At 45.2% G+C, this 23,244-nt stretch overlaps 1 long non-coding RNA gene across 2 annotated transcripts; it reads left to right on the top strand.

Moving 5' to 3' along the window:
• Positions 1-416: 416 nt before the first annotated feature.
• Positions 417-16,261, top strand: LOC138442546 (uncharacterized). 2 transcript variants are annotated; one of them, XR_011257767.1, is made up of 5 exons: positions 417-1,283; positions 2,039-2,154; positions 2,370-3,061; positions 5,577-5,769; positions 16,031-16,261. It is a non-coding gene; the product is annotated as an uncharacterized lncRNA (long non-coding RNA). The 2 variants fall into 2 exon arrangements; XR_011257768.1 differs by lacking the exon at positions 417-1,283 and having other exon boundaries at positions 1,419-2,154; positions 2,370-2,624.
• Positions 16,262-23,244: the final 6,983 nt, after the last annotated feature.

The following is a 23,244-nucleotide window of genomic DNA, read 5'->3' as shown; positions in this document are numbered from 1 at the left end:
ATGTTATTTTCTGCGAGTACTTCTTAAGGCGACAGTCCGCCTCTCTTTTGGAGGGACTCGGCCAATTCAGAGTCAGAATCTTGCAAACCAAGCACGTGGACACAAGTTTTGATGACCAATTTCCACAAAGAAAAACATTTAAGGCTGTTCTAGAAAATCCAACCTTACCTAATCCAGAATGACACTTAGATGGCAGCTGCATTAGTTACCAAAAAAAAAAAAAAATCATGAAATATTGCTGAAGAGTTATTAAATAGTCTCTAGTCCCTAATGGCGAATTCATTTTCATTTAATAGCAAGTTATTGTGAAGTATAATGAAAAATAGAGAGGCATGCAAAATAAGCTGGCCTCTGTTTCCATTGACATAGTGCCAGTTTCTTGGGTGCAGCGTTACAATACTATCCATCTTCATAAAGCACTCCTTGGACGGCATTATGAAACAGCGGGAAGGAATGGCAGATGACAGCTTCATTAGTCATGACTAGGTAATCCTGGCCAATTTCTCCTGGGAATTATTAACACATTCCTAAACACCCCTTGGTTGATGGCATCCAAAAAAGAAGAGAAGGGGATCGGTTATGAGGTCTTGGATGCTATCCAAATCTGGCTACGAGTGAGCCGCAGAAGGTCACTCAGCATCCCTTTTTCCCAGAGCTCTCTGGAAGGCCCTGGGGAATGGGACCTGCCGAGCCAGGATGGGCAAGACTGCAAACACTCGCCCATTGCTGAGCACCTAACGGAAAGAAAAGAATTAGGACTGTTCTTTTGTCTACCTCGCAGACAAATGAATCTGTATCACTTGGTAAACGGGTGAACTAGCCCCAGATTCAGTCTTATTGCTGGCTAGAAAACAGGAGCTCCAAGAGGGTAAGAGCACAATAAACACCAGAAGTTGAGAGGCTCCAATGAATCCTGGCAACCAGGATCCCACTTTCGCCAAAGATTACCTAATCCCCCCAGAGCTTGATCACTTAGCCTGGAGGACTGAAGGAGAAGGTGGCTACTGCCAGTCAAGATTTCCCATGTTTTTGTGACCTTCTGTAGTGAAGCCGCCCTTTCGGTTTCTTGGTGAGCCAGCTGGGTGAGGTTGTGACAGGGACTGGCAGAGAAATGGTTTATTCTGCAGGTCAACTGAGCCTGTATCTGTGGGTTAAGACTCCTGTGCACCATGTTTTGGAAGCTCCCTCGTGCTTTGTGGTGTTGCGCAAGGACTCATGAGTTGGTGTGAGACTTGAACTCAATCAGATCTTTGCTCAGCTGCTTAATATCCGTGGGATCTTGGGTAAGTTAATTAACCTTCTCAACCTTAGTTTTCTCATCTGCAAAATAGTGGTAATGATATCTATCTCACAGAGTTTTGTGAGAATTAATTACTACAGCTAGGTAAAGCACTTGGAAGACTGCCTTAGTAAAGATTTCTTCCATTACATGCATATATGTAAGCTATGTCCTGCTTAAAAAGCAAAACCAGAAATAATCAGGTTTATAGGAAAAAAAAATCAGTGTGAATTATTTATATCATCCTCCCATTGCCCTTAACTAAATGATAAGCTCTTGTTTTCATTTATTATTTTTTTGGTTTGTTTGAGCCAGGTGAGCCCTTGGCAGTGAAAGGGTGGAGTCTTAACCACTGGACCAACAGGGAATCCTCCTTTCATTTTCTTTTAAAGAACAGTGATGGCCAAAAACATTTGTAGGTCACCAGACCCTTGTTGCAGAGAAGGCAATGGCACCTCACTCCAGTACTCTTGCCTGGAAAATCCCATGGACGGAGGAGCCTGGAAGGCTGCAGTCCATGGGGTTGCTGAGGGTTGGACACGACTGAGCAACTTCACTTTGACTTTTCACTTTCATGCATTGGAGAAGGAAATGGCAACCCACTCCAGTATTCTTGCCTGGAGAATCCCAGGGACGGGGGAGTCTGGTGGGCTGCTGTCTATGGGATCACAGAGTCAGACACAACTGAAGTGACTTAACAGCAGCAGCAGACCCTTGTTGAATTTTCACATCAATTCTGTTGTTGTCCCCATTTTCCAGATGAGGAAACTGAGACACAGAGGAGAGATAAGTTCCCCAAAGTCACACTGGCAGTAAGCTTTGGAGCTGGGATAGGACACCAGATTGTCTGCAGACTCTGTCCTTACCCATCATAGGTATGTCCATGAATCTCTGTTAAATTGGATTGGATTGAATCTAGTAGAGAAGTCCTATTTAAACATCAAGTTTCCTAAGGGCATTTAAATGTTTACACATTGCTATCCTAGGGTGTCTCCCTGGTTGCTCTGTGCTGAGCTAAAGCCTACTCATACTCCCAGTTCTAGATCCTTCGGAAATCTCTCTGGATTTGTTCTATTTGCTCTTTCAACAGTCCTGGCCTCCCAGGACCCACTCAGAGCTCTCACATCATTCATCAGTGGCTCCTGAGAAGATGAGAGGTAATGACCGCTGCAGAGGATGCCAGAGACAGGCAGAGAGGACAGAAGCCAAAAAGTAGAAAGAGTCTGGGGGAAAAGAAGAAGATAACAAAAAAGAACTGTGCATATGTGCTAAGTCGCTTCAGTCACATCTCTGCAACTCTAAGGTCTGTAGCCCACCAGGCTCTTCTGCCCATGGGTTTCTCCAGGTAAGAATACTGGAGTGGGTCGCCATGCCTTCCTCCAGGAGATCTTCCTGACCCAGGGATTGAACCCATGTCTCCTGTATCACCGACTCAAAGGACATGAGTTTGAGTAAACTCCGAGAGTTGGTGACGTACAGGGAGACCTGGTGTGCTGCAGTCCATGGGGCTGCAAAGAGTCAGACATGACTGAGTGACTGAACTGAACTGAACTGAACTCCTGCATTGACAGGCGAGCTCTTTACTACCAGCGCCACCTGGAAAGCCCAATAAGAAAGAACTGCTGCTGCTCCTAAGTCGCTTCAATCGTGTCTGACTCTGTGTGACCTCATAAACAGCAGCCCACCAGGCTCTGCCGTCCCTGGGATTTTCCCAGCAAGAGTACTGGAATAGGGTGCCATTGCCTTCTCCGAAGAAAGAACTAAAGATACTTAAATCTCAAGGTGGATTTTATTTTTAAGTATTCTATATTATAAAGTCTGACTATTGTCAGAACTTCTTTTCCCTGCTACCTCTGGCTTTTGTGAAATGGTGATGTGTTTTCACTTTAGCTATCAAGGAAGACTCTTATTTTTAGTGATTCCTGATACCAACTAGATTTTTAGCAATGACAATCATGAAAATTTTAAAAATATTTTCTTTGAAATCAATTTAAGTGTATTCTTTTGTTTCATTTTGTTTTTTGGTTTGAAGCTATTTCAGTGATTTCTTTTTAAAAAAAGTAAAAAAGTTTAAATCCAGTTGGAATTTAATACCAGTTCTGATAATTTGGTAAATCTTTATTAAGTGCTTCCTACATGTGCGGCACTGTGCCAAGTCCCACACCAAGAATAAATAAAGATCACCTGTGACTCAGTGGTAACAAATCTGTCTGCCAGTGCAAGAGATGCTGGATTGATCTTGGGGTTGGAAAGATCCCTGGAGGGGAGGGAGATGGCAGTGGTGTTCAGGATGGGGGGACACATGTGCACCCGTGGCTGATTTGCCAAAACCATCACAATATTGTAAAGTAATTATCCTCCAATTAAAATTAATTAATTAAAAAAAAAAGAGAAAGATCCCCTGAAAAAGGAAATGGCAACTCACTCCAGTATTCTTGCCTGGGAAATCCCATGAACAGAGGAGCCTGGTGGGCTACAGTCCATGGGTCACACAGAGTCAGACACAACTGAGCAATTAAACAACTACCTTGGTAGAACCTCTAGTCTAGCCCGAGCTCCTCAGGCTTGTAGGGCATTGGTCTCTTGGGAAACTTGTTAGAAGTTTGCCTGCGTGGGCTCCGCTCCAGGACTGCCTGAGTCAGTAGGTGATTCTGATGCATCTAAACATTTAAGACGCACTGGTGGAGGGTAGGCACCTTCTGTAGCAATCATACACCCCAACTTTAGAGAGATATCCAGGACTCTGAAAGCACCTTAGCTACCTACCCACTGTCTTCGTGCAGCTCCTCAGAGTCCACGCAGGCTCGACCCTGAAGCGGGTGGCATGGGTGGGCTGGGGCCGGAGACCAGATCAATCTTTACGGATCATACGTGATGGAGAGCCGAGTGTTCCGGTTAAAAATTCAGGAGGTCCAGAGTTCACTTTGGGTCACTGGTAAAGATCTTTTAGAGTTTAAAAATCAGAAAAATTTGGATTTGAAAAAACTATTTAAAAAATTATTTATTTATATTTTTTGGCTGCACTGGATCTTCATTGCTTTGCATGGGTTTTCTCTAGTTGGGGTGAGCAGGGGCTACCTTGCATTGCTTGCTCAGGCTTCTCCTTGCAGTGGCTTTTCTTGTTGCAGAGCATAGGCCCTAGGCGTGCTGGCTTCAGTAGTTGCAGTGCACAGGCCCAGTAGTTATGGCACACGAGCTCAGTTGCTCTGCGGCCTGTGGGGTCTTCCCAGACCAGGAATTGAACCTGTGTCCCCTACAGTGGTTTCTTATCCACTGTGCCACCAGGAAGGTCCTGAAAAAAAATTTTTTTTTGCACGTGCCTATCTTAGCTCCTGATTTGCGTGAGAGAAGCCTGTCTTCTTTAATCACACTTGTACATCTCTGGAAATGCCAAATATAGTAAGTTCATAAGTGACTGTATAATATAGAATATATACTTGTGCTTCTAAACCAGCAAAGTGCCAATGGAAGAATATTCTTGAAGTTCTAATTGTTCCCTCTTCCATGGCTACAAATTTCTATAAACTGTTTTTCTGATAATATTCCTGCCCCACCTTATTTTTTTTCCCTCCAAACTAAAATAAAGAGAATGATTCAAATGGATGGCTCTTCATTTCCAAGTAACTTGGGTGAGGTCACCACAGTAAGTTTTACTTTACACAGTTCGAATCAGGTCAATCTGAAAAACAAGAGCAAGATTATGTAACAGCAGAGATTCGTGTGTGTGTGTGTGTGTTGGGTTATTGGAACCAGTGAGTAGTTTATAGAGAAGCTAGTTGGTGATCCTTTTCCATCGTATTTGAACTTACTATGTCAACAAGCCATATTGAGCACTGGCTGAGGACTACCCTTATTCCAAGGACATAAATATTCTTTTCCTTCATGGAATGTAAGTTCCTCAAGAGAGGATCAAGATTATATCTTTTTTCTCTTCGCATAAGAGGGGCAAGAGAGATGAAAAGGGGTGAGGGGGGAAGGAGGTGGGATTTAGATGATAAGACTCTTGCCCTACAGGTGAAAGCAGTGTGATTTTAACACGATAAAGATGTAGGTCAGTGAAACTGACTAGAGAGCTGGACCTACCTGGATCTAAAAATGTAGAATAATTAAATAAAGGATTTTGTGAGCATCACAAAGGGAAAGGAAAAATGACTCAATAAATGGTTTTGCACACAAAGATTAAAGTTAGGGAGAAGAGAACTTGAGATTAGTACATTAACCACATCCTGAAATGAATTTACCCTGGCACTTGTTAACTGTTCCTGAACCTTCTCTTTCTCCATGTGCTGGTTTACAGAGGCCCACTCAGACCCCACACTGAACTAGTTGGTCAGCAGGGTGGCTGCTTCATTACAAGCGAACCATTACTACTGCCGCGGCATTGGGGCTGACCTGGGAACGAACCCAGCTGAATTCCAGAGTGATGTGGCGCTTGGATAAAGGACACACTGCAAATTGACTAGACATCAACTCATGGAAACCTAAAGAGGGTAATCATGTTTGTGATCTGGGAGGATGGCCAGGCTGGGGAGGGGGTTGGCATTTGGAGCCTCTCAGCTACTCTGTTAATCTAGCTTCTAATAGAGTACCTGGCACACAGCAGGGGCTGAACACATGTTTGTGGACTGAGTGACATTTGTGTCGTGGTGCTCTGCTGGGTAGACCTCAGTGCTGACAGTTGTGGTTGTTGTTGCCTGAGCCCAGAGCTCATTAAAGTATAAAGAGTCTTCACACTCAAGGTCCCTTAGGAGCATTTCTCTGATATTCCAGAGTGGAACCCGGGATCAAGAGAAGCAAGATCGAAGATTAAATTCAGCGTATTAAAGACACAGGCAGAAGACCAGGGCCAAGATCAACGCCCAGGCTTCCAAATGCCTGGCTGGCTGCCGCCTCTGGCAGGAAACATTGCCCTATCCTCCAGGGATGGAATGGCCCAGAAAATATTGAACAGAAAGGGGAATGAGAGTTGGGTCTGGGCCTTGCTTCCCCACACTGGCTGCACAGGCGTTCAGCCGGCTTTGCTTCCTGTGTCTCAGAGGACACTGTCTCCACCAGTTCCTCTCTCTTCCCCTCCCCCTTGCCTGGAGTGTAACCAGGCGTTCTCAGATCCCCGTGTTGGAGTGAGGTGGATGGCGGACACATGTGGGCCAACTGCCTGCAGCTTCAGTTGATCCTGGCTTGGGAGTGAGGAGAGGGGGCTGGGAAGAAAATTCAAGTCTCATTCTTAAGTGATGTGGAAATGTATTGCCATTGGCTCTTATTAGGTAGCTCTAAGCCAGTGAGGAAAGAAATGTTTTCATTGGCGGAAGAACACATTTGACATCCACATATATGTGTGTCTACTTTTGAGCAGACTGCAGAAACGTGAGGCTTTGGTCCTTGCTGCTCCTCTGTCTAGTGAATTCTACCAATGGTTCAAGGTCTAGCTCAGTGCCTGCCTCTAACAGAAGGGTTTTCTTGATAAACTCAGTCTGTACTGATTTGCCCATGATCTCAGCTCTTGATGCAGTTACCATGTTCACCACAGTGAAGGCAGATTTACTGTAAAGTGAAAGAAGTTTAGGCTTTAGAACTTCTAATAATTTAGTCCTTTCTTGGGATCATATGGTCATATGCTTTTGATAAAATTGCAGATGTAAGCTATTTTAATTGCAAGGGCTAAGGACATTGTCCTCTCCCACTCAAGCTTCCCCCTCCCTCAATTTTCCCTACAGGAGTTGTGTGTTGATGGGGACCCCAGCTAAGGAGAACCTGAATTGGAGATTTATTTGTTTGGGGCTCTATGGATCTATTCAGGTGGTTCACACTTATTTCCATGTTATCAGAATCAGAATGGAATACTACCCATGTCCTCAGGACATACTCATCGGGCATTATGGGTCCTATTGCAATATCGATGTGTCCCACCGTGCCTGACACTGGAAAAGAAGAAGAGTCAAATGCGCAGAAATAGAAGCTAGCCTGAGGAATGTTCTTTTAACCCCTAGATGTACAAAATTGTCAGTGGAATATTTGGTTCTCATTGATGTCTACTCAAAACAGAAATCACCTGCAGGAAAATACTCAATAATGCAGTGAATGAGAACCAGTGCAAAATAGAATTGGCTAGAATTCTGTGGCTCAGGCAGTAAAGAATCTGCCTGCAGTGTGGGAGACTTGGGTTTGATCCCTGGGTTGGGAAGATCTCCTGGAGAAGGGAATGGCAATCCATTTCAGTATTCTTTTTAAAAAAATTAATTTTATTTTTTAATAGGCTAATTACTTTACAATATTGTGGTGGTTTTGCCATACATTGGCAAAATTTGCCATACATTGCCGTACATGAATCAGCCACAGATATACATGTGTTCCCCATCCTGAACCCCCCTCTCACCTTTCTCCGATTGCATCAGTATTCTTGCCTGGAGAATTCCATGGACAGAGGAGCCTGGCGGGTTACAGTCCATGGGGTCGCAAGAGTCAGACACAACTGAGCAACTAACATTTCCTTTCACTTTCTTGTGTTAGTAGGGCACAAAACAGCAGCAATGCTATAAACTGCAAAGTAGGATTTTTATGCATGCCAAATTGCATATTTATGCCTCCCAACATAAAAACTGAGGAGGATCCCAACCAGTTCCCATTGGACCAATCTTAGCATATCTGAGATGCCTTGTCCTGATGAAGCTTGGCAATTTCAGAAAGAAAACAAAAAATGACATTCAAAGGCCATAAAATCACAGCAAAGCAACCTATGTGTTCCCATGACTAAACTCCTATGCATATTTACCTGTAAGTTATTGTAGATAATTTAAAGGTAATTTGATTAAGCAATTATGTAGCTCAATCCAACATAATGGTATTTCGAAAAGCATTTGAATTGCTTTATCTTCTTTCCTTGAAAATGATATTACAGAATTATTGTCATATAAAGAAATGATCATATGGAATATACAACCAAAAAAATAGGGAAGATATTAATAGAAACAGGCGGTGTAATTTTTCACTGTTTGGTTCTATTTATGGTGTTTGTCACCTTCTAAATTTGTCATTTGACTTTCACCCCTAATTTTGTATTCCTGTTTTGCATTCTTTTTCTTAAAGAGACTCCCCTCCCTGAGTGACCCACATAACCTGAATCTGTCCTTGACCACAGTTGACCAGTTTCTTCTTATATTATTCTTATAGCAGATATTGAATTTTGTTTTAAAATTTTTATTGGCGTATAGTTGATTCACAGTGTTGTGTTAGTTTCTGCTGTACAGCAAAGTGAGTCAGTTATACATGCACGTCTGTCCACTCTTCTTTAGATTCTTTTCCCATAGAGGTCATTACAAAGCATTGAATAGAGCTCCCTAGTAGTTATTGAATTTTAAAGGTAACCATAATAGTTTATGTGTGGGAAATAATTTTCAACAATGCAGAACTTTTGTGTAAGAAGTAAATAATGCAGTTTGCTGATACTTCTTGCTCCCCGGGGATCAGTTCAGTTCAGTTGCTCAGTCGCGTCTAACTCTTTGCGACCCCATGAATTGCAGCATGCCAGGCTTCCCTGTCCATCACCAACTCTTGGAACTTGATTATCCCTAAGGATAGCAAAGGTTAATTTGATGTCTATCCTCAAATGACTTTTTTAAAAAAGTCAGTTCAAGATGAGTAAGTGTGGGCTTTGGAGCTAGTTGCCTGGGCTTGACTTTCACCGCTACACCTGTCACCTTGGGAAAATTATTAAATCTCTTAGTGCTTCACCTGGAAAAAGAGGGTTTGATTGTTCAACACCTGTCTCCGGGGCTGTGACAAGAGTTAGGGCTTAGATAGAAGAGTGCCTGACAGGTTGTACTCATCATATGTTGGTTTTAATGGTAAATGAATATATTACAACTTCTTATGTGTTATTTTATGTGACCAAGTATATTACTCTCCCTTCCCCCAAGACTGTAAGCTTCTTAAATTTGAGTACATTTTTCAAATCTCTTAATTCGTCAGAATCATGAGGATATGAGCGCCCTCTAGCTGCAGTATTTGTGGTTCTGCTGGTCATCAGGCGTAGTTTGCTCATCTGACTGTTCAGGCTCAAAGAAGAGCATTCGCTTTGTCAGAGACTGGAGGGTGGCTGTGGATGTGACAGAGATTCAGAACCAACATATCAGGAAGCACTCCTGAGAAGCTAGAGGCCCATAAGAAATAGAAGGATCTCTCTGATAAGAGGATGAGAGAATGTCCAGAAGAAAATAGGAGTGTTGGAAGTATACAAAGCTCCAAGGCTGCTGCTGCCGCCAAGTCGCTTCAGTCGTGTCCGACTCTGTGAGACCCCATAGATGGCAGCCCACCAGGCTCCCCCGTCCCTGGGATTCTCCAGGCAAGAATGCTGGAGTGGGTTGCCATTTCCTTCTCCAATGCATGAAAGTGAAAAGTCAAAGTGAAGTCACTTAGTCGTGTCCAACTCTTAGTGACCCCATGGCCTACAGCCTACCAGGCTCCTCCGTCCATGGGATTTTCCAGGCAAGAGTACTGGAGTGGGGTGCCATTGCCTTCTCCAAAGCTCCAAGGAGCACACAGTGAACACTTGTCTCTTCATTCCTTTGAAATAGCACCCAGAAATGTTACTGAAATGCTCCTCAGTGAAGGCCTGGGGAAATGGGGAAAAGGGAACTGACTTTCCCAAGACAATACAGCTCCACAATCACTTACAAAAGTAGCTGCAGGCATTGAGGGGAAAGGAGGAAGTGGTCAAAAGATCCAGGGATGAAGAAATTTGGGTGGGGGAAGCTTTTTTGGGTATGTACCTTATCATCTTAAAAGATTCTCCTTAGGAAACAAAGTGTTTCTCCAGGCCAGGGATTGAACCAGCACCCCCTGCGGTGGAAGCACAGGGTTTTAACCACTGGACTGCCAAGGAAGTTCTTTATCAGATATCTAAACTCCTCACCTGAAGTGTAGTTTCCTGTTTTTAGCTTGAACTTGTATTTGAATCTGGCTCCCTGGGTTATGGCTGCCGTGTGACCGTGAAGATGAAAGGCTGCTCCTAGCCGTCACTCACAAGGAAAACGGCTGCCCAAGAGAAACTGTCTGTGATTTCTTTCCCTGTCTTGTGATTTGTCTCACTGCAGTTCTCCTGTGGTCAGGGCAAAGACCTGCGTCCTGAATTCTGCTCGCAAAGCCCTCAAGGTCTAAGTGTGATAGGCTAAATTGGATAGCTGCCATGGGCTCATCAAGGGCAAATGACTGCCACCGGGGCTGGGGGCCACTGACACGTGCTCTGTGGAGGGCGTGTGGGCTCCATGGAGCTTGGGGCAGGGGCGGGGTGCCGTGTGTCTGCATGGATGGAGTCTTCAAGGTGAGCAGGACTGTGGACTTGCCTCTATTGGCCGCGTCGCCTACTGTGCTGGCCAGAAGGGCTCCCGTTGGCCTGGGCCTCATGGCTCACATCTCAGGATGTCCTGTCGTAACCCTGCCCTGTCCTGTCACCACCCCAAAGGCCGAGGCTGTCTTCCCTGACCTCAGGTACCGCAGGATTTTTGTTGTTTTCCTGGTGGTTTAGTTACTTTGTTCAGCTGTTTCTTACCAAAGACTCCTTGGAGACTCAGAAATCTGAGTCTAAACCCCTCTAAAATTGCTAACTCCCAGTTTCTGCCTGACATCAGCTGATTCTAACCTCTGTCTTGGGTCTATCAGGCTGCCACCCTGTGCCTGTCTCCTCCTCTCTGCTGATAATGGTGGTGACAAGACGGTGTAGCTGGCTCAGGGCCTGAAAACAAGAAACAGAGTCTAAGTTATGTGTTATGGGGTGGGTGGGGGTGGTGCCGTCAGGAGAAGAGGGTGAGGAAGCAGGATGGGAGAGGGGAGTGTGCCCAGGGGGATTCCAGCTCGGTCTGCTCCCACAGCGGCTCTGGAGCACAGGCTGCACCTTGAAGTCTGTTGGGTTGGGGTGGGCCTATGTGGTCCACATCAGCCAGGCATTAACTGTGAGCTCTGAGGTGGCAGTTCAAGCACTGGGGAGCCAGAGGTCAACCATCTGGGTGAGGCTGAGGGCAAGTCTCCAAAGGAAGGCTGTGGGTAGGACCATTTGCAGCCAACCTCACTGCAGTGGCTCAGCAGGTAAAGAATTCGTCTGCAATGCAGGAGCCCCAGGGGATGCAGGTTTGATTTGTGGGTCCAGAAGATTCCCTGGAGGAGGGAGTGGCAACCCGTTCCAGTTTTCATGCCTGGAGAATCCCATGGACAGGGAGCCCGGTGGAAACAGTTCATGGGGTCGCAAAGTATCACTGTAGAGATAATGATAAACTCTGCCGTTCACTGAGCACTTCCTATATGCCAGGACTGTTTTAAGTACCTTATATATAGTAACATTTGATGCTCACAGCCACCCTATGAACAGATGTATCATTCTATCATCTGCATTTTATTTTATTTTGTATAAATGTATTTACTTATTGACTAAGGGGTCTTCATTGCACACGCAGGCTTTCTCTGGTTGCAGAGAATGGGAGCTGCTCTTTGTTGAGGTGCTTGGGCTTCTCACTGCGGTGGTTTCTCTAGTTGCAGAGCACAGGCTCTAGGTGTGCAGGCTGAGTAGCTGTGGTGCAAGGGCTTCAGTTGCCCAGTGGCTTGTGTGATCCTCCCCAACCAGAGGTCAAACAAGTGTCCTCTGTCTTGGCAGGTGCATCCCAGGTGGACCACCAGGGAAGTTCCTGTATCTATATTTTACAGATGTAAAAACTGAGGCACAGAGAGCCTCAGACCACACAAAGTGGTAAGAAGTAGAACTGTGCTTGGAAATAATGATCTTTAGTATCTTTCTGTGACCCTGTAGAAGAGTCACTTTTGTTAGCAAGTTGAGAACAGTGTCATGTATTTATTCGGCCAGTTACCCACTCATTCCACATTTATCAAGAGACCAGAAATTACAAAAGTCAATCAAGCCCATCTCCAGTCTTCCAGGAAGTTCAGGGAGGAACACTGGAGGGGACAGTGCACTAGGCCCCAGGGGAGAGGGAAGTACAGACTTTGAAGGGAGTGCCTCAAAGGAAAGACAAGGATCTGGTCTGGTCTGGAAAGATGGTAGGTATTAACATTTGAAGGAAGGAGCAGGGCTTTTCTGGTGGAGAGAACACCTGGAGAAAGCTCCTCTCACCCGCCACCTACCCTTGGCTCGGCCTGATGCTGCTGCTTCTCTGCCGTTCAGTCGTTCAGTCGTGTCTGACTCTGCGACCCCATGGATTGCAGCACGGCAGGCTTCTCTATCTCTCAGAGTTTGCTCAAACTCATATCTGTTGAGTTGGTGATGCCATCCAACCATCTCATCCTCTGTCATCCCCTTTTCCTCTTGCCCTCAATTTTTCTCAGCATCAGGGTCTTTGCATCAGGTGGCCAAAGTATTGGAGCTTCAGCTTCAGCATCAGTCCTTCCAATGAATATTCAGGATTGGTTTCCTTTAGGATTGACTGGTTTGATCTCTTTGTAGTCCAAGGGACTCTCAAGTGTCTTCTCCAGCACCAAAATTCAAAAGCATCAATTCTTCGGTGCTCAGCCTTCTTTATAGTCCAACTGTCACATCCGTACATGACTACTAGCAAAACCATAGCTTTGACTATGTGGACCTTTGTTGGCATAGTAATGTCTCTGCTTTTAATACACTGTCTAGGTTTGTCATAGCTTTTCTTCCAAGGAGCAAGTGTCTTAATTTCGTGGCTGCAGTTACCATTTCCAGTGATTTTGGGACCCAAGAAAATAAAATCTATCATTTTGATAAAGTTAAATAAGCAGGGTGACAATATACAGCACTGACGTACTCCTTTCCCAGTTTGGAACCAGTATGTTCCATGTCCGGTTCTAACTGTTGCTTCTTGACCTGCATACAGTTTTCTCAGGAGACAGGTTTTATGGTCTGGTATTCCCATCTCTTTAAGAGCTTTCCAGCTTGTTGTGATCCACACAGAGGCTTTAGCGTAGTTAATGAGGCAGAAGTAGATGTTTTTCTGGAATCCCCTTGCTTTTTCTATGATTCAACAGATGTTGGCAGGCTTCCCAGTTGGTGCAGTGGTAAAGAATCTGCTGCGCATGCAGGAGGCACAAGAGATTTGGGTTCAGTCCCCAGGTGGGGAAGATCCCCTGGAGAGGAAACTGGCAACCCACTTCAGTATTTTTGCCTGGGAAATCCCAGGGACAGAGGAGCCTGGCGGGCTACAGTCCAGGGGGCTGCAGAATAGGACACAGCTGAGCATGCAGGCAATGGATGTTGGCAATTTGATCTCTGGTTCCTCTGTGTTTTCTAAATCCTGCTTATAATGGTTGAAGCCTAGCTTGAAGGATTTTGAGCATTACCTTGCTAGCATGTGTTGTTGTTCAGTCACTCAGTCATGTCCGACTCTTTGTGACCCTGTTAACTGCAGCATGCCAGGCTTCCCTGTCCTTCACCATCTCCCAGAGTTTGCTCAAACTCAAGTCCATTGAGTGGGTGATACCTTCCAACCATCTCATCCTTTGTCATCCTCTTCTCCTTTTGCCTTCAATATTTCCCATGCTAGCATGTGTGAAAGTCGTTCAGTCATGTCTGACTCTTTGTGACCCCATGGACTATACAGTCCATGGTAAAATGACTGCAATTGTACAGTAGTTTGAACATTTCTTCGGCATTGAGTTTCTTTAGGCTAGCTTGATTGGAAAAGTGATGCTGAGTAAGGTCCACAGGCAGGCAGGGGTTAAATTTCAGAACATGGTCTCTGGGAACATTTGGGATCAGCTCCATAAGAAAGCTGTATTATATATTCAAGAATGGAGTTGGAGTAGAGATCCCTTGCAAGGTGTTTCTCTCCAGCTATTTTGGGTTCAGTTCAGTCGCTCAGTCACATCCAACTCTTTGCGACCCCATGAATCGCAGCACACCAGGCCTCCTTGTCCATCACCAACTCCCAGAGTTCACTCAAACTCACGTCCATCAAGTCGGTGATGCCATCCCGCCATCTCATCCTCTGTCATCCCCTTTTCCTCCTGCCCCCAATCCCTTCCAGCATCAGTCTTTTCCAATGAGTCAACTCTTTGCATGAGGTGGCCAAAGTACTGGGGTTTCAGCTTTAGCATCATTCCTTCCAAAGAACACCCAGGACCAGTCTCCTTTAGGATGGACTGGTTGGATCTCCTTGCAGTCCAAGGGACTCTCAAGAGTCTTCTGCAACACCACAGTTCAAAAGCATCAATTCTTTGGCACTCAGCTTTCTTCACAGTCCAACTCTCACATCCATACATGACTACTGGAAAAACCATAGCCTTGACTAGATGGACCTTTGTTGGCAAAGTAATGTCTCTGCTTTTGAATATGCTATCTAGGTTGGTTATAACTTTCCTTCCAAGGAGTAAGAGTCTTTTAATTTCATGACTGCAATCACCATCTGCAGTGATTTTGGAGGCCAGAAAAATAAAGTCAGCCATTGTTTCCCCATCTATTTCCCATGAAGTGATGGGACCAGATGCCATGATCTTCTTTTTCTGAGTGTTGAGCTTTAAGCCAACTTTTTCACTCTCCTCTTTCACTTTCATCAAGAGGTTCTTTAGTTCTTCTTCGCTTTCTGCCATAAGGGTGGTATCATCTGCATATCTGAGGTTATTGAGATTTCTCCCGGCAATCTTAATTCCAGCTTGTGCTTCTTCTAGCCCAGTGTTTCTCATGACATACTCTGCATATAAGTTAAATAAGCAGGGTGACAATATGCAGCCTTGACATACTCCTTTTCCTATTTGGAACCAGTCTGTTGTTCCATGTCCAGTTCTAACTGTTGCTTCCTGACCTGCATATAGGTTTCTCAAGAGGCAGGTCAGGTGGTCTGGTATTCCCATCTCTTTCAGAATTTTCCACAGTTTATTGTGATCCACACAGTCAAAGACTTTGGCATAGTCAAAAAAGCAGAAAGAGATGTTTTTCTGGAACTCTCTTGCTTTTTCGATGATCCAGCAGATGTTGGCAATTTGATCTCTGGTTCCTCTGCCTTTTCTAAAACCAGCATAAACATCTGGAAGTTCAAGCTATTTTGGGTACTTATCTTTAAAAAAAAAAAAAACCCAAACAAACAAGGAGCACAGTGCTGGCTCTTATCTTTCTACTCATCCTGTCGAAATCTAACTGTGATCTTTGGCAGGTCTAGCGCACACTCCCACCTTTATCAATGCCTTTGCTTGGGGTTAGATAAGTGCCTCTGGGGAAGGCGGGAGTCGTGGCCTAACCACATGAAGTTCACAGTCCACTCCCAGTTGTCTGTCTGGGTATATTTATGAGGTAACCAGGGTCAAGGGAAAACATTACCAAGAACTGGAACACCTTCTGTGTCTCATCATTAGCAGGTGATACAATTAGTTAAATTTTCAGAGGGAGTATGTGAGTCTACAATTACTGCTGCTGCTGCTAAGTCGCTTCAGTCATGTCTGACTCTGTGCAACCCCACAGATGGCAGCCCACCAGGCTCTGCCATCCCTGGGATTCTCCAGGCAAGAACACAGGAGTGGGTTGCCATTTCCTTCTCCAATGCATGAAAGTGAAAAGTGAAAGTGAAGTCACTGAGTCGTGTCCAACTCTCAGTGACCCCATGGACTGCAGCCTACCAGGCTCCTCCGTCCATGGGGTTTTCCAGGCAAGAGTACTGGAGTGGGGTCCCATTGCCTTCTCCCTGCAATTACTAAAAACCACTAAGAAAGCAGAGGCTTAATGCTCAGTCATGTCCAATTCTTTGTGACCCCATGGGCTGTAGTTCACCAGTCTCCTCTGTCCTTGGAATTTTCCAGGCAAGAATACTGGAGTGGGTTGTCCGTTCCCCATCCAGGAGATCTTCCCACCTCAGAGACTGAACCCAAGCCTCTTGCATCTCCTGCAATGACAGGCGGATTCTTTACTACTGCACCACCTGGGAAGCATGGAAGCTTTGTTTATTTCACCAAGATGTCTTCAGTGCCTTGCATGGTACCTGGCGAATCGTGGGTGCCTAATAAATGTTTATTACTCCTTATGAGATATAAGCTTTTGTTTTTGCCTGTGTCTCTTTCTTTCTCATGACTATGCAAAACCTGTTGATGTAGCCAGTGATCTCAGGGTTTTACAAGATTGCCTGAGATATTCAGGTATACCTTAGGCATAAGTTTTAATGGTTAATATTGATGGAGTATTGATATTATGTGCCAGGCTCTGTGCTATAGTAATAATGATACTATATGAATAATACTATCATGAAATCATATGTAACACTTATAGAAGGTACAATTTTAAATGCTTTACCTGTAGTGTTTTTGCTCAGTTGTGTCTGACTCTTTAGGACCCCATGGACTGTAACCTGCCAGGCTCCTCTGTCCCTGGGATTCTCCAGCCATGAATACTGGAATGGATTGCCATTCCCTTCTCCAGGGGCTCTTCTTGACCCAGAGATTAAACCCTGGTCTCCTGCATTTCAGGCAGATTCTTTACCCTCTGAACCACCAGGGAAGCAGCTCGTTTAATCCTTACAAGAACTCTGAAGTAGCAATTACTATCCTCATTTTACCAGTGAGGAAAATGAGGCTGATGGGGTTATGTGATCTGGCCAAGGTAACTTAACCTGGACTCCAACCCAGGACTCCACACCTACAGTGTGGAAGAACAACGCTTAGGCTTGTTCTACCCCCAGCTCACTCCCTGGGGTGGTATCGCAAGGATTCCCAGAGCCTGGTTTGAGGTCTGGCCCCTGTGACAGCCTGCCCAGGGTCTTCAGGCACGGGAATGGATATGGACGCACTCCCTGCCACCGTCTTGGTACCGCTGGAACCGTTACTCTGGACCTGGAAGGCAGAACTGTGCCTTGAATTATTTTCTGGGGTGGTCTGTCTATTGTCCTCAAGTCTATTTATGTTTCCTTTTGGGGGAGGCCACTTAAAAAAGCTTCTGGGAGCAGCTAAGCCCAAGAGTAACAGTTCCATACCTTTCTCAGAAAACGGAACGCTGTCTCTGAAGTACTTGGCTTCCTTTTAGTGGTCAGATAGGAGCTTGTCTATAGATTTGAACAGCAGTGGCACCTGTGAGAGAGGTGAAGGTCTGAGATGTCAAGGGCAGGCAGCGCTCATCTGGACTTAATGATTTCTGGGAGTTTGTTCAAATAAAATCTCTTCTCCTCCCTACACATTGTTCTATATGGACTATAATCAACCTGAGGACAAGGAGGGAGGCAGGCTCCAGCACCCCATGCTGCCTGACTGGACATAGAGTCACAATAAAGGCCTGGAGTCCAACCGTCTCGACTTTCCTTTGGTTGGCTGTCTTTTCACATTGTGCTGTTGGCTGTTCACTTAAAATTTTTATTTATGTTAGTTTTGGCCATGTTGGGTCTTCCCCGCTGCTGGGGCTTTTCTCTAGTTGCAGCACGCATGGGCTGCTTTCTAGTTGTGGTGCGAGGGCTTCTCATTTCAGTGGCTTTCTTGTTGCGGAGCGCAGGTTCTAGGTATCCAGGCTTCAGCAGCGTTGCACATGGGCCCAGCAGTTGTGGCACATGGGCTTAGCTTCTCTGAGGCGTATGGGACCTTCCTGGAGCAGGGATTAAAGCCCTGTCTCCTGCAGTGGCAGGTGGATTCTACACCACTGAGCCACCAGGGAAGCCCCCAGATGCTCATTTTAACTAAACTTTTCTTCACTTGGTGTTTTTGCAAAATCTCTCAAACACCTTTAAGTGAATTGTCCATTAGTCCTGAACTATTTGTGTGCAAGTTTACAAAGTTAGGAGACTTTCCAGGGTTCCAGTGACAGCGGGTGTTGGTGGTTGGGTGCTTGGTTATTTACCTCTCCATAATCATTCATTGATTAAATGAATGAATGTATATTTTAGTAAATTAATGGAAATATCACGAAAGATGAAATATGAGTCAAATATCACAAAACTAATTCTTTTCCTAACAGTCACAGATAAAATTTATGTGAAAAAAAGGAATGAGGAAAAGGGACAAATCAAGGCAAACTCTTAGGTTTGGTGTCTGGGCAGGTTGTGAGAGGTAGTGCCTTTTACACAGAGGAGGAATGGATTTGGGGCACAGAAATCGAGTTCTATATTCAGGGTTTCTCAGCTTTGGCAGAGTTTGAGCCAGATAGCTCTGGGTTGGCTAGGGGGGCGAGGGGGGGTGGTGCTGTCCTGTGCGTTGAAGGATGCCTAACAGCCTCTCTGGCCTCTGCCCTCTGGGTGCTGGTAGCCTATCTCCTCCCTCAGGTGTGACTCTTAGAATATCTCCAGACACAGCTCCATGTCCCCAGGGTGCGGTGAGGTGGGGGCAGAACTCCCCTGGTTGAGAAGCACTGGGATGGAGTGATACCCTATGCGGTCACCATGGGGGGAGGGGTGTCAACTTGGCAGGGAGAGGAGAGAGGGGGAGAGAGACACACACACACACATTACAGCAGATGAGATTTATAGTAGATCTGGAGAACTTTCTGGCACATGATAAGATCTTGAAATGGATTGATTTCAGCCTCAGAAATTATAGGGAAAAGCACCAAAAGCTGGCTGGACACCCCAGGAATGCTGAGGCTGGAGCCAGATGGGTCTGGTTGGAACCAGATTCAGGCACACGGTGACACTTAGCAACTCCAGGCCCACTTCCTTGTCTGTCAAATGGGGCTAATAGCATCTGCCTCCTGGAACTGATAAGATTAGAGGCATGCATAGAAGATCCCTAGTGCAGTGGCATGAAGCAGGGCTCTCGAAAATAGTAGAAATCGCTGTTACTGTTATTACTCTAGGTTTTATGTAGGCGCCTTTCTGCTGGGGCTTGGACACTAATAGCAGGCCATCTGAAACCTTTTCGAGTCTATCATCTTCACTGAAATCTGTGCAGATCTTTCTGTTGCAGTTTTGGGGATGGCAAATGCAATTGTCTAGAAAGCAATTATCATTTAAATGGTCACAGAAGAGGTTAGAACCACACTGTGGATCTCTTTTTTTCAGTTCGGTTCAGTCGCTCAGTCGTGTCCGACTGTTTGCGACCCCTTGAATCGCAGCACGCCAGGCCTTTATTTTTATTTTTGGCTGCACTGGGTCTTCGTTGCCACATGCAGGCTTTCTCTAGTTGCAGTGTGCAGGCTTCTCATTGCAGTGGCTTCTCTTATTGTGGAGCATGGGCTCTAGAGTTTGCAGGATTCAGTGGTTGTGGCGCATGGTCTCAGCTGTCCTGTGGCATGTGGGATTTTCCCAGACCAAGGATCAAACCCGTGTCTCCTGCAGTCGCAGGCTGAGTCTTTTAACCAAGACACTGCACAGTTCACTTGAAGATTGAAGGGAAAACTTCTGGAGACATTAATATCTAGAGGACCATTTTCTCATTTATTATCCACTTGTCCACACACCCCATTTTATTTGCTTACACACACACACACATACACATCTGTTGACATTCCATTTAATTTCAATCCTTTTCATCTTTTTTCCCTTAAGAACTATTTTACTCTCATATTTTAATACTATATTTAAAACATCAGGCATGAGAAGACCCTTCAAAAGAAAAAAGCACAGAGAGTCTGTCTGAAGCGAATACTTATGGAAGGGTCTTTATCTCACACAGCTGAATATAATTTCCCCCCCAGATGTGACTTTAGTAGCTTATTAATTTAATCCTAGTGCTTCAAAACCAATAGAAACACTATCACAATCTGAGCTAGCCAAGAGGACCAGCAAACCTGGGCAGCTGATGAATTTGTAAACAGCTTCTTGGGTCTGTTTGATCTTTACCCAAACCTCTTAATTAAGCTGATTGAGGACAAGACAACTGGAACGTTTGCATATTCAAACCTTCTAGCCTCCTCTTCCTTGGTGTGAATGAGTGGGACAGTAGGAGTGACCTCACTGACTCAGCCAGAAATATCGGGTGGGTGAGTCCTCTCCCAGCTGACTCAGCCAGAAATATCGGGTGGGTGGGTCCTTTCCCGGGGCAAACATGGAGGCATCACTGCTGGCACTTGAGCAGTGGCTCTTGACTGAGTGTCTGACCACCTGTGCTGGAGCCAGGAAGGAAGTGGGTATCACTGGGGCACATGGCTGCCTGTGCCCCATGTGGGGCTGACTGGTGTGTAAATGGAGACCTTTTGCTTCCTGTAAGGCCCATTGGCAATTTTTTTGGAGCAGAGCTTCAGGATTTTTCAAAAGGAAAAGACTCTACCCAGGCTGGCTTCTAGGAGAGGAATCCACTAGTCTCCTCATGGGATGGATTGAATCCCTGCTGTTCTCTGCTAGAACCTTGACCCTTCTGAACTCACACATCACCACTACTCATTGCTGTCCCACACTTTTGTTGTTTGCTTTTTACGGGGTCGCAGAGGAAATTATGATTGAAGACTCTGTTTATGACACGAAGAAAAGGTCTACAAGGAAAAAAAAGAGGATTTACAGGGATCTTCACGTACCTTCTCTGCCCTGCTCACCCCCACTGCTATACACAAACTCACACAAAATAATCCAGACCCTGGCTGGAGGTTAGCCCTGAGGAGCCAGGCCTCTCACTCTCCTAAGGTGGCTGAAGTGACCCCCCTCCAAAGGAGGGCTAACAAGCTTTGATGAGAAAACAAACAGTACAAGCCCCAGAAGGACAGAAACCGTCAAAGGGAGTATTTTAGGAGTCTCTCACTGGAGCTTGTCTCCAGTGTTCACTAAGAGCTGTTAAACTTTTAAAATGTTGAAATCATTAGCCCTATTATTGTGTCATTCTGGCACATTTACACTGCTTCCATCACTCCCCACCCACCAGCCACCCCCCCATCCCCTGATCCTCCCCACAAGCTGAATAACACCCTACTCAAATCTTCTGAGATGGAACTCCCTAAACTATGTTCTTCTTTCAAAATATGTTGATATTCAAGTCACTCAAGTGCTGTCACTGAGTCAAAGACTTAAGACATTTAAAGGAAGAGGAGAGAGAGAGATGGGAATTAGGGCCTTTGGTCTGGTGTCTGTGGTGGTCTTCTGATTCTTCATTCTTTCCCTGCTCACCCCCCGTTTCCCCCCTTAAGCCATGGTTTGTGACTGTTCTCTGATGCAGGGAGTTCAGAGGGAAGCTGGGGAGCACAGTCAGAGCAGAGCACAGAGTTAGCAGGAGCCGAAAGGTTCAAGTTGTGCTGGTTTTGCTGGTGCTGGGATGCTAAAGTGACCCCAGAGCCCTTCTGCTTGGACCCTGCCTCTGGACAGTGCTTCTCTCCTTTTGAACCACCCCCAATCCCCCTCATCTCCCAGCCAGCCCCCAGTTCTCCCAGGGTCCACACCCAACTCTGAGCCAAGGCTTTGGAGTCAACCAGACCCTGGCTTCAAGTCTAATATCTGTGTGACCTTGACCAGGTCCCTTACTCACTCTAGCCTCAGTTTTCTCATGGGAGTAATAGCATTAGTAGCAAATTTGTAGGGTTTTTGTGAAAACGACATGAACAAATTTATGCCTGTCTTTTTTGTTTTTTTTTTTAACTGAAAAACTGAGATGAAATTCACAAAGGTTAAAATTTACCATTTTAAAGTGAACAATTGAAATGCATTTGTTATGTTTACAATGTTATGCAATCCCCACCTCTATCTATTTTGAAACAGCTCTCCTCACCCCAGATAGAGTGCCATATTCATGAAGCAGTCAGGCCTCCCAGCCTCTGGCAACCACCAATTTGCCTTCTGTCTCTATAGATTTAGGGGCATTTCCTATCCTTTTGTGTCTGGTTTCTTTCATTCAGCATAATGTTTTTGAGGTTCATCCTTATTGTAGCAGGTATCATGACTTTCTTCTGCTTTATGGTTGATGATATACAATTGCATGTACCACAGTGTATTTATCCACTTATCTGTTGATGAACATTTGGGTTGTTTTACCTTTTGGCTCTTTGAATAGTGCTGCTGTGAACATTTGTGTATATGTGTGTGTATATGTGTGTGTGTTTTCTCTCTCTCTCATTTTATTACAATGAAGTTTAATAGGACAGAAAAGTCACATGACCTTGGTAGGTCAGAAAGCAGTAATCTCTTAATAAATGTCAAAGAAGCAAACCAAAATCCAGGGCCCTGTACTGATGACCAGAAGATTTCTGTCTCCCCAGGAGCCCCCACAGAGGTTATTCACAGTTTTAATTTTCACAAGTGCTAGGGCTTTTCAAACCTGTGCTTACGTAAGGTCCAATCTTCATGGTATGGTTTTTCCAGTAATCATGTATGGATATGGGAGTTGAACCATAAAGAAAGCTGAGAGCTGAAGAATTGATGCTTTTGAACTGTGGTGTTGGAGAAGACTCTTGAGAGTCCCTTGGACTGCAAGGAGATTCAACCAGTCCATCCTAAAGGAAATCGTTCCTGAATGTTCATTGGAAGGACTGATGGTGAAGCTGACGCTTCAATCCTTTGGCCACCTTCTGCGAACAACTGACTCATTGGAAAAGACCTGGATGCTGGGAAAGATTGAAGGCAGGAAGAGAAGGGGATGACAGAGGATGAGATGGTTGGATGGCATCACTGATTCTTTGGACAAACGAGCAAGTTCCAGGAGTTGGTGATGGACAGGGAAGCCTGACATGCTGCAGTCCATGGGGTCACAAAGAGTCAGACATGACTGAGCGACTGAACTGAACTGAATCTTCTCTCACTGACACATTACAAATGGGTATGAATGTGAATAAAACATGCTGGGTCCTGCTCAGGTACACTTGTACCTCCAAGGTACACTTGGCTGGATGACTTAGCCAGGCCAGTGCACAGCTAGTCTTTCTAAGGAATTAGAAAAATTAGAATCTCACTAAGCCTCAGTTTCCTGAATTGTAAAATGAGGTGATAGTAGAAATGACCAATTGTCCTGGTTTATCTGGGAAACTAGTCATCAGCGGAGGATTGGACCTGCTCGTGGATTTCCACTTCCCTGCTCTTGTTTCGTGCTGAGGTGCTTCAGTCACGTCCAACTCTTTGCAATCCCGTGGACTGTGGCCCACCAGGCTGCTCTGTCCATGGGATTCTCCAGGTAAAGAATACTGGAGTGGG

This window comes from Ovis canadensis, chromosome 6, assembly GCF_042477335.2.
Source record: "Ovis canadensis isolate MfBH-ARS-UI-01 breed Bighorn chromosome 6, ARS-UI_OviCan_v2, whole genome shotgun sequence".
Classification (NCBI taxonomy): Eukaryota; Metazoa; Chordata; class Mammalia; order Artiodactyla; family Bovidae; genus Ovis; species Ovis canadensis.
Note: the sequence above shows the minus strand (reverse complement) of the source record. Positions and strands in the feature narration are given on the sequence as shown.